Source organism: Paramormyrops kingsleyae, chromosome 21 (assembly GCF_048594095.1).
Source record: "Paramormyrops kingsleyae isolate MSU_618 chromosome 21, PKINGS_0.4, whole genome shotgun sequence".
Taxonomy (NCBI): Eukaryota; Metazoa; Chordata; class Actinopteri; order Osteoglossiformes; family Mormyridae; genus Paramormyrops; species Paramormyrops kingsleyae.
The window spans coordinates 3,642,341-3,654,613 of NC_132817.1; positions in this window are offsets into that span (position 1 = coordinate 3,642,341).

The window sequence follows — 12,273 nt, forward strand, 5'->3', positions numbered from 1 at the left end:
TCATGGTTTCTACACCTATCCTTTGAAATAACTAATGCATCACTTAATGTTGGGTAGTGATCAAACCTCTGTGATCCAGAAGGAGTCTTCTCCATAGGCCCAGGATGTGCTTAAGGGCTGGTGTTGAATCTTCTAGGGGAGTCACGGTATGCAAAATTGAGGTACAAATCTCGGTTTTGGGTTGCCGGTTTTGTTCAGTTTTGGTACAGCAAGGCAAACAGAATCTGTTCTGGAATAGCATATTATTAAATAAATACAAACGCAAAATTGTATTAATATGAACACCATTAGGAACAATTTGCACATTGTAAAAAATTAAAAATTAGCAAAATTTTAAAATCAAAAATATATCATCATTATTGTCACAATAAACTAAATCCCATGTTCTCTACTACTGATTATGCTCGTATATAAACATTTGTAGTAATAAACACTCCTATAGGCTATGGCCTACTATTTTTAAAATAGTCCGGTCTGAACTTGCTGGCAGAAACACATTAAATGCTGAAGACTAGCTTGCAGAAGCTGTTTCTGTCTTGCTCTGGTCTTACCATATGCAGATGATCGTCTGAAATGAATTAGCATATTGGATGCGTTTCCAGCAGCGTATCCAAGTTCGGTTTTTCGGAGCCAAAGACAGTGTTGGTCACATCAAGTACATTCTCTTCGATGTTGGTGTAATCTACTGGGTAACTGAAATGTTCCCAGACTGCCGATTATAACTGTAACTAGCATTAGCCGTAACCAACTCACAGCACAATTAGCATAATGTTTTCTGTGTTGAACACCTACTTGTGAATTTAGGTTCTGTCCATGACAATAAATGTATTCATTTGTTTTATTGTGCATACCAAGCCAAAAGAAATGTACCAAACGCTACACAACAATAACATGTACCTTTACAGTCCTAGTATTTTCATATTCGTTATTCATAAGCCAGTGGTGAAACTGCCCTTTTAAGAATCTTAGCTTTTTAAGTCTTTAAGTTAATATTTTCTGTCGCTTCTTTATTGCCTTTATTTCCCACATTTACAGGATAACAGATGAAGAGCAAAAGAAGCCTCTTCAGCTTTTTATTATGTGCGGAACAGGCCTGCATGAATAACATGCATTTGGCTCCATTACCACTGCAATACTGAAGCATGACATCCGTTTTTAAGCACTTAAGAAAATATAATATGCTAGAACATTCAAAATAAAAAGCAGAATGAAACCAAAAATCCAATGAGAAAGCTTCCAGTGAGAGCTATCCGATCATCCCGGGCAGACGGTATCGCTGAGCTGGAAGGCATTGTCACATGATCACGGCCGTGTAATTAAGGACTGAGTAGAATAGCCCTTTCACACTCTTTCCGTGTTATCAGTCCAAAGTCATTCAAACTGCTGATGGAGACACACAGCACCATAAGGGGACCCATCAAGTTTTTATTAAATATTGTGTGGGGAAAGTACTCTTCTGTATTAAAAAAAGTATAAATATATACATGGTATAAAAACTTAATATATAAGCTGGGTTTTGAAAGCAAATCTAATTTTGAGACTATTTCATTTTCATATGACCATGTGCACCTTGGAGGAAATGTTATTTACAGTTAATAAGATGAAGAAGCAGGTCAGGTATGAATGTTTCCATTTTAAAATGTGATTAACGTGTAATATGAAGCAACCTTGTTTTATTTTTTAGATTTAAACAGCTCAGTTAAAGGTTTTTGACTTTACCCTGGCTGGCAGACAGGTAGTTCATTTGTAGATTTTTTCCCTGTGTGTATTGGTAGCCCTTTTGGGAATGTTCTGTAGGGTAATATCTCAGTATAACTATGGTTAAATCCTGACCTCATTTTGAGTTATTCCATCTACTCTGTGTGTTTCTCAGCTTTTAAATGTGGATTACTCGCGGAAATATTCTGGTAGATGTGCAGACAATTCAGAGACAATCGAACCGGATGTACCTGCTGAGGTTTGTCAGTGCTCATATTTTTATGCTTGTTTAGCTGGTGAACAGAGTGAGCACAGGATGAATCGGGATTATTAGGACCAGCAATTTGTTCAGAATAATGGAGAAAACATATCATTTTGGGCCTGGCTCGCTCTTTTCTGATATCCGAGATGATTTAGAAAGCAGATAAGGAAGTTCTCCAGTGTCAGCAGGCACAAGCTTAGGGTTAAGTTTCCTAGAAGTGCAGGGATGTCCCGGTATGATTATTACTTGCAGGACAATAGTTCGAGGGCAGCACGAGGCTGCTTCCAGTTGGAAGTGGGGGCTGTTTACCAGCTCAGATCTGGAAACTTTCACTTGCTATTTGTATGAGTATAGGTGCATAGGAATTCTTGGATTTTCACATGTCCCTTCTTGCTCTCAATGAGACACTCATACAGGTGAGAGCAAAACCATTTTATCTGGTACCTCTGTGGCAGCTTTTGAAGTTAAGGGTCTTACTCAAGCGCCTAGTGATACGGTTTCTCTGCCAACCATAAGATACAAGTGGCAACCTTCTTGACATGTCCACAGATTGCTAACCTGCAGATCCGATTGGGACAGCAGTTTTAGGATGCTCAGATCGCGCCACAGTATGTGTTGGAATCTCTAAGCCAGAATGTTACTGACCGTGTCCAAGGTGACAACTGTAACATTTTATTGTCTTGTTAACATCAGTGGCAGAGGAAGGAAAGACCTCTGCAATGCTTAGCCATGTGAAGAAGGGTTTCGCCTCCTAATGTGCGGCCTTATTTCCCACGGAGAGCTGCTTTCCGCATGATTTTTCCTCTCAGTTTCAAAGCCATTGGTTCTTGAACTTAATAGACTTGGAAACCTTGACACGCGTCTCCAAAGGCTCGTATTAAATCCAAGATGTCAAGCGGGAGACCCAAACTGCCACGCTAACATCAATTCTCTCCATAAGAGGAAGGTTCTTGTCTCTCGCTGTCAATAAAATATGACCTTGTGAAGGATATTGTGACCTTTTAGGGCCATTTGGAACATTCCTGGGAAGCAGCATTTAGGAAACAACCTCTGCTGAGCAAAGCAGCCACACATGCCGTAAACAGCATCCTTATTTTGTATATGTGGGGTTCTGTATTGCAGTGTTTTGTATAGACAAAGAGCACAATAATACACACTGCAGTCACCTTACTCCTAGTGATTTTTCATTATTAGCTATAATTAACTTACTGTGACCTTCACCAGGATAAGTGGTTCAGAAAATTGATGGAAGGACAGATAAATAGCATAGTATTTCTGCACATTCCTCTAAGTATGAAGGCTGTTCATGGTCTTTTTTTTGTTGCATGTAAAAGCTGGATTTAAAGGATCATCTTTTGCTTTAAGAGACTGGCTGAAATCGTCAGGTCTGAGAACTTCGTATCTTTTAAAATGACCACTATCGCATGTAAATATGTATGGAAGCCGTTTCCGTCACCGTGGGGAAAACAATATATAATTTAAATCGAAATTTGAACTTGGTTCTCATTATTTCGAGATGGTTATCTCGTTATTTTGAGATCTCGAAATTTCAACTTAGTTCTCATTATTTCAAGATAAGTTGTAATTTCAAGATAGTTATCTTGTTATTTCGAGATATTAAGTCGTAATTTCAGGATCTTGAAAATATCAAATTAGTTCTCATTATTTCAAGATATTAAATTAATTGAAATTTCGAGAGTTCTCATTTCGAGATATTAAGCTGAAATTTCGAGATAGTTATATCGTTATTTTGAGATCTCGAAATTTCAACTTCTCATTATTTCAAGATAAGTTGAAATTTCGAGGTCTCAAAATCATGAGTACTAGGTTGAATTTTGAGATGTTATCTTGTTATTTCGAGATCTTGAAATTTCGACTTAGTTATCTCGTTATTTCGAGATCTTCAAATTTCAACAATATCTCGAAATAACGAGATCTAAATAAAAATGTTGAGAGTTCTCATTATTTCAAGAACTCTCTGTGATGTATTGCCAATTTATTGTGACTACTCCACACCGGTAGGGGGGGAAACACTACCCTATGCTGGAATGTGTTGCATTGTTCTTGTGCGAATAAAGTCAGTCACGAAGTACGGCAATAAGCATGAAGTGTTGTTTATGTGAGCTAGCGGACTGATGTTCGTGCGTACATAACGATACGTTATATGGTGAATATATAACACTCTCAATTTCGACTTAATATCTCAAAATAACGAGAAGTCAAAATTTCGACTTAGTTTCGAGATATCTAAGTCGAAATTTTGACTTCTCGTTATTTTGAGATATTAAGTCGAAATTTCAAGAGTTCTTGAAATAACGAGAACTAGCTTGAAATTTCGACTGAGTTATGTTACACAGAGATAGGGTGAGAAGCTCGGTCATTCGGGAGGGACTGCTCTACTATGGTCAGGATGCCTCCTGGACGCCTCCCTGGTGAGGTGCTCCGGGTAAGTCCCACTGGGAGGGGGAAGACCCAGGACACGCTGGTGAGACTATGTCTCTCGGCTGGCCGTGGAGAGGGAAGTCTGGGTTTCCCTGCTTAGACTGATGCCCCCGCGACCCGACACGGAAAAGCGGTAGAAGATGGATGGATATATTATTCTTAGTTATATTACAGCATCAGTTTGAGTCACTATGCTAAGCAAATATGGCGTAACGTGTTTATTGTACATACAATCTGGAATTCCATATTCATTCATATTCATTTTATTCACTTAGTAAATACTGTAATGAACCCCAGGAAAAATAGATGTCACCCAACCACTGAAGAATTGGACACAACTTTATTCAGTAATTCATTCGCTCAGCACAATTTACATTTACAGGATTTAGCAGGCGCTCTTATCCAGAGCGACATTCCAACAGTGCTTGGTATACCACAACTATACATCAAACTGTTAAGCTAACTTAAAGTCAGTACTCCAAATCAGTCTTTTCTCTGCGTTACTGCGAGTTTCTCATTATATTGAGATAACTAAGTCGAAATTTTGAGAGACTAAGTCAAAATTTGAAGATAGTTATATCGTTATTTTGAGAAAGTCGAAATAATGAGATAACTAAGTTGAAATTTAGAGAGTTTTCTCATTATTTAGTGATATTAAGTAGAGATTTCGAGATAACTAAGTTGAAATTTCGACTTAAATTATATTTTTTTTTCCACGGTGGCGGAAACGGGCTTCCATAAATATGGGATATTCTGTATCAACATTTTAGAGTTTGGACATTTATTTGAACAAAGCCTTCAGCTCTGAGAAATTAGGGGATTTAGCCCACAATTAGAATTGGGTGATCGAACCGCCATGGTCTGGAAAAAATAGCAATGAATTCATTTAAATTAATAGCTAGATATCAGCAATAATCCTAAGGTTGGTTTCCTCTGTGTTAATATGTAAAACACCATAATTAGAGGCCTTATTCCCGATTAGCTGAAGACCATGCAGAAGCTGTAATTAGTTGATTCAGTAACCCAGCTTTGATTAGCAAAATCTGACCAGCCAGTTTTTTCTGCTCATCGCATGTTAATCAGCTTTCTGACAGCAGTGTGGTTTAAGCTACATAATACAGTCACAATGGATCTTGTAAAAGAGGAAAGTCAGTTGAGATTTCCATTTTTCTGCTTTCTGTGAGTGTTGGAAGATGGATGCTTTCTGCAAGTGTGCTTGCAAAGCACAATCACCATCGAAAGGCCACTGTTGCCTTTCAGGCATAGGTTTGCTGTCCTGTAGCTAGCTTTCCTTCCACTGTTGCCTTTCAGGCATAGGTTTCTTATCTAGCTCTGATTTAAAGGAACCCAAGGATTCAGCTTGCACTACATTATCAGGAAGACTATTCCATACTCTGACTACATGCTGTGTAAAGAAGTGCTTCCTTAAATCCAGTTTGAAATGTTCTCCCACTAATTTCCACCTATGGCCACGAGTTCTTGTATTTGAACTAATGCTGAAGTAACCTGTTAGAATCTTATAGACCTGGATCATGTCCCCCCTCAGTCTCCTTTGCTTGAGGCTGAACAGATTTAGCTCAAATAACCTTTCCTCGTATGACATTCCTCTAAGACCAGGAATCATTCTTGTGGCCCTACGCTGCACCTTTTCTAAGGCCGCAATGTCCTTTTTAAGATATGGTGACCAAACCTGCACACAATATTCTAGGTGAGGTGGTTTGCTAAGTGGTTTGCTGTCCTGTAGCTAGCTTTCCTTCCACTGTTGTTGATGTTGAGACCTGGAACCTTCAAAGCCCTGGTACCACCTATTGTACTGCAAATGTTCACATATGACAATCCTGATTGATAGAGTTCAGTCGGTTATTTCTAATTGAAATGATCCTGTCATTGGGTCTTAATTTGATTCTGATTTCAGTGTTTCCCCCAGGTTTACAGCTTTGGGGGGGGGTAGGGGGGCAGACAGACACCGACAAGATTCATGGTGTTCATATGTTTCTTTTAATGACAGCAGTCAAAAAAACACAGATATTTTTGGCTGCTTTTCAGGTGGTTGTAGCGACATATTTTCAGACGTGCGCGCTCTGTCCGCTGGTGTTGGGGGGGGGGGGTGTGCCCCTGTAATGTAATGGTAGGGGAAACATTGGATTTATTATATTGTTGTCAGACTCTTTGTGCCTAAGACCATCGGTATGTAGGACTGGGCGATACCACAATATTTTCAGAGATTTTCATATTATCAATATTTATCACAATACTCTAAAATTCATAAGTAGAAAACTGTAAAATCTGACAGGTGGTTTTGGGTGTTTCTGATTATGACCAAATTGTTTTACTAATGACATGTATATTGATAAATTACAACAACAACAGACTCATACCATGATGGAATGTGTGTAAAAATAGTGCATAACTGTGAATTATGCAAGAAAACAACTGTTTATGCTATATCACGTTGCTCACAATATTCAAATTGATGACAATATGAATGTTCATAATGACCATACAATATTTTATTGATATACCACCCAGACCTATCTCTATATACCAGGGTGGGGACCCTCCACTGCCACCTACTGGCTGTGCATAGTTAATGTTTGACACGAGAAAGTGAAGAGATGTAACACTGTCATACCCAAGAAACCAGAGTCAGAAACAGACTTTTTAATGTCATCCTTAATGTGCCGACTGATTCCTCGTTATCCCAATAAGTGGCATGACTGACGCTTTTTTTTCACTCAAAAACATAAACATTTACCTATTGGTACAAGCAAAATGCCTAATCTGCATAGATTTCAGCCAATTTTAAGTGGACCTTGTGGTGAACAGTCATTTTCAGAAGGAGGAATCAATGTGCAGTTTCTCAACAAGCCTTGAGCTATCAAATGTCAGAAATGTGAGATCAAAGTTAACTGTGACATAGTCATTCTAAGTTGTTTCATAACATCTTAATCTCTGCATTTTAAACTGAGTTGCATCAGTTTATTACTATAGTCAGTGCCTGGATTTGAAAATATTTTGATCTCTGTGATGAAGGGGGTGAATTCCTGTAACCATTTATCCTTTTCTGAATTAAGATTTGGGAAAACCATGAATTACTGCTAATAATCTGTGTGTGTGTGTGTGTGTGTGTGTGTACATGCCCTGTGAATAGTGAAGTAAGAGCCTGAATCACAGTGACATCTACCCTCCCTGGCCATAAGAGGTCACCACTGTTTCACTACCGAATTCATATTTTGGAGTTGAATAACCAGTAAGTGGCGATGACATTTAGGTTGAGGGGTCTTTGTGGTGTATTGAGGAGTGAAAAGAGATAGAGAACAAGATTGTTTTTTAAGAAAAAGTTACATAAAACACTGTGGGGAAAATTTATTTTTTAACTGCGGGGTACATAAGGCATTACTCAGACTGCTTCTGTAGTAATATCATGACATAGCAGTGGTCCAACACAGCAGGTTCCTGTACCACTGACAATGATACTGTCTGTTGTCCCTGCATCAGACATCCCTTTGCAGCATTTTAACAGTGATTTTTCTATCACATCAACTGTAAACTGTGGTTATCTGTTGAAACTTTCAATATATAAGATATAGGCTCTGTCACTTATGACTGGCAGATCTATCTGAGAAACAAAGACAGTGCTGCCCCAGCCTACAGAGAGGTGTCTTGGCAGATTGTTTAGATGCAGGAAAGAAAGGGCTCCTTTTACTGTCGTTTTCAGCAAGATGTTTCCAGGGGAAACTGTTTTGGCAACGTAGCTGAGAACAAAGTCACCCCACTGTAATATTTTCCACAAGATGTGCGTTGGCAGGGCACAGGCCGTATCAGGCGGACTCTGCAAATGTGTCATCTGACACTTCTGTTGCCACCATGTCCCAGATGTTTGCTTTACCTTTTGACACCTACGTAGGAACTGGGTGTGACTGTTGCTCACATCGCCGGATTCCCAGTAAATTATAATAATTGGCAAGTATGATTCACAGTACTGAATTAATACATAATTGCAGGCACATGTAGTTTGTATTTCTTTGTCAAAATTGTGTGTGTGTTAGAAATAAGGCTTTCTTATGACCCTGCTGGAATTGTGCACGGCTGTCTCCTGACTAGAGTGAATTAGATCACAGATAACACTGCTAGGATCATCGGACAAATTTTCCGAAAGATAGGTCAGGAAGTGTGCTGCGCGGGTGATTATGGCTGCCTGTGCTCCATGCCACAAGCTGTGCGTGACGCCCTTGTTAGCTCCATTCGCGTCTTAGCATCTTTGCAGGCGCTCTAGTGTGGGGAGAGGCGCTGGGTAAACACAGCTCCGTCTGGAGGGCTGTCAGATGGGACTGGGGGCGCGTTTTCTAGGGGAGATGTTTCTTTCAGTTTTAATCAGGCCAAGCTCTCCCCAAATAAAGCTGGTTAGAGCAGAAAGCATTTCTGTACTTGTGGTTTGGGGCACTTGGCGTAGGGGTTAGCATGGAATCCTGGCCTGACAAGCAATGCTGTTATGTAGGACTCCGGCCCGGGAGCGGGTGCACCAGGATACACACACGCACACACAAACAGGAGTGTGTGTGTGTGTGTGTGGTCTATCTGCACACACAGGTGAACCTTGCAGTACACCCCCTGTAAGGGCATGGAATGGATGAAAGCACAAACGGATGAGGAACATGCCCTGCTATAAATTTTACAGGAGGTCCCCACAGATTCCCTCTGTGTTATTTGACCTCTTCCAGGTAACTGACTCACCCCCTTATGGACCTTCAGATCTGCTTGTGTATAACACTGAGGTCCGATCTCACTTCCTTCCCTGAGTACGTGGACACGCTCCACAGCTCTGGAGAAAGCATTACGATGGCACATAGTGATAACTCCTGGCATCAACAAGGAGGCAACAAAGCTAAAATTAACTACATGGATATGTGCTTCCGGTATCCTTTGTAGTTTTTGCCAAGGTAATCCATGAAACAGCGCACGTTTTTGTTTCGACATGTACACATTTCCAGCGATTTTTAGGATTTGTGTTCCACAGAGATAAGGCGGGAACGTGCTACTCACTCTCAGCGAAACCATCTCGGGGCCCTGTTTTTTCAGTCCAAGGTTATTTGCATTGGTGCATGTGTCTGTGTGGGGGGGGGTCCATATCTGGCTCATTAAAAAGACAAGAAAAAAGCTTTAGGCAAACGTGGTAAACACATTGTACGCATTGCGCGCACACACCCACACGTGAAGTGAACATTTCCTGAATTTCAGAAGTATTTACAGATTTGTGGTGCAGAGACATTTAATCGTGTCTGCAAAGCAAAATTAATCTTTGCATGTGAGTTTTTAAACAAGTCTTTTTACATAGGCCTGTTAAGAATAGTGCCTGATGTCCTGCTGTGGGAAGCAGCATCACTGTGAGGCTCTTACCCAAATGTAAATCTCCATTATCCGACTCGCTCACTGCGCCAGTCTCATATGCTCAGCCTGGGGGCATGGCCCCGCCCCCCTGGGCCGACCCCGCCCAGCTGCTGCCACTGCCTCTGCGGTGCCTCTCCCGCTGGACTGGGCGCTGCTGCCGGCTTGGTCCACTTCCAGGTCCAGAGGACTCCAGAGACATCAGCAACTGCTGCAATTAACTCCATCCCGCACTGGGTGTAATTATAGCTCAAGAGCTGCTCCCTTGAGCATGGATCAGCTGCAGAATGCTGTTATACATTTGCGAGGCCTCTGCCCTTTGGTACCCCCCCCCCCCCGTTTCACTCAGTACTTGTCGTAATAGTTGTCATTCTCCTCCAGACTCAACCAGGAAAGAACAGAGCATTAAAGCATGCAGGAGGCCATGATCTAGGCGGCGTCGCTGCTCCGAGGCGCTGCTCATCTACTCCTGCTGCTCATTGTTCCTCCAGATATTGGCTGTTAGTTTGTTGGAGAAACCCTGACATGAGCCACGTCTCATTCAGCTGTCACACAGTGGCCTTGGCTTGCGTCACATGGGTGTCTGGGGCATTTACGATACCCGGTCTGCGCCACTATTAAGCCCCTCGACCTCCACTTTGCTCTGCTCTCTTGCCTCAGGAGGGAAACCAGCCTAGTCCAGGCTGGAGGCAGTAAACATCATGTTGGCTCTGTTGTTTTAAGCCAGAAGTTATTGTCTATGTAAATGCCCCCATTTAGCTTAGGATAATACTGCGGTAGGCCCAGAATGGAGCTCTGTGTTTAAGCTGATTTTTGCTTCACAGATGCATATAAATGAGAGCATTTCCACCTGAGACTGCAGCCCCGCATGTCCCACACCCCCAGCGCTGGGTGAAAAACAGATGCACATTTATTTGAATGAAACAGCTGGGAGCAGAATGATATTTGACTGGTATTAGATGGAGCGTGTGGGTAGCTGATAACTGGGCCAGCTTTAGAAAGTGTCGTTTTGGTCCTGGCGGCACGGGGATTTCGTGATCTCCTGCGAGGGGCAGATACAAGCACAGCCTCAGCACGGCCTGGAAGCTGCAGATACTGACGCGGCTCCCTGCGAAGCGAAAGGTCAGATGTGTGCTGGAATAATAAGCATGAGGCCCGGCTGGGGATCCGGTAGCTAGAATTAAAGCGGCTTGGGCCTGGATGTTCTCCACTTGTGTGGTAATTATTCAGCTCACGTGTGGAAGGGGCGAGGGCTCCTCGACGTGCTCTAAACCGCACTGCTCTTTTCAGTCACTTCTTAAGTCTAAAACGAAGGTCAGTTTTGTTTTGTTTTTTCTTTTATTCACATAGAAAAAACTGGGCATGTCCACCCCACTCTTGCAGAGGTCATGTACAGGATTTGCTTTCAAACAATCTTGATTGCAGGGAATGAAAAATATGACCACTGGGAGTTTAAATAGTGGCCATCAAATTCAGTCTAAAGCAGTGATGTTTATTACCCATCTCACTTAATCCGCTTTCTGCACGCCTCTCCCACACCGGCTGACCTTTTCCTGGGAAGCTCCTGAACCAGCGGATACCACAGAAGACTTTGTCTCGTGGGTCATCCCTCGCGAGGTGCCGACTGCCAAATAGCGTGTTAGGGGAGCCGCGGAAATGTCAGATCACTCTCGGAGGGAGCCCTCGTCCGTGCCCTGCCACACCGTGCTGGCTGCAGGGTAGACAGGAACACGTCGCACGCCGCCTTTTGGGTACGCCAGCGGTGCGTCGATCGGAAACAGGGCCGCATTCCTAAGCGGCTAAGTAACGTGGGCCGTGCAACGAGGAATTATTTGGGGCAGTTGGGGGGGGGGGTCGACCGTGTGCTGAAATGCAAGCAGAGCAAAGAGCAATAGGAATGTGGGGAAGAGCTCCGGAGGAAATGAGGGAAATGAAGAGGTTACCTGGGGAGAAGAGCCGCAGACCCCATGGAGTCACATTAAGTAGGAAGAAGAATGACTATAATGATTAAAATACATTAGAAGCACACATCCAGCAGTTTGCCTCTTTCATGTGTCAGAGCTGAAGTAAATGCCTTTGATAGCAACAAGACGGCTTTCCCACGTAATTGTATTTGATCACGTTGTCACTCCCACAGGCTTTGTCATGCCCTGTGATTTCTATCCTTAAAACATTCAGAAAGCATTCCTAATGCCGACGCTTTTTTTTTTTTTTTTCGCCCCACATTCCCTTCCCCTTCAGAGTTCTGAAGTGAGCTCAGTTGGTAGAACAAAATCAGAAATCCCCACCCCCCCATTTATCTGCTGAGGGAGATAAGTAAGAGCCCTTCCCCGCATTCTATTGCGTCTGCTCATAAATCGTGCCTGGGAGGGACCGGTGTCCCAATGCCCCCGGCCTCCTCACTCTGAGAAGGGTGCGAACCACCCCCCATCACCTCCCCTTCCTGCTCAACACTCAGTGCCGCAGCACCAGAAGCTAAAACGCAA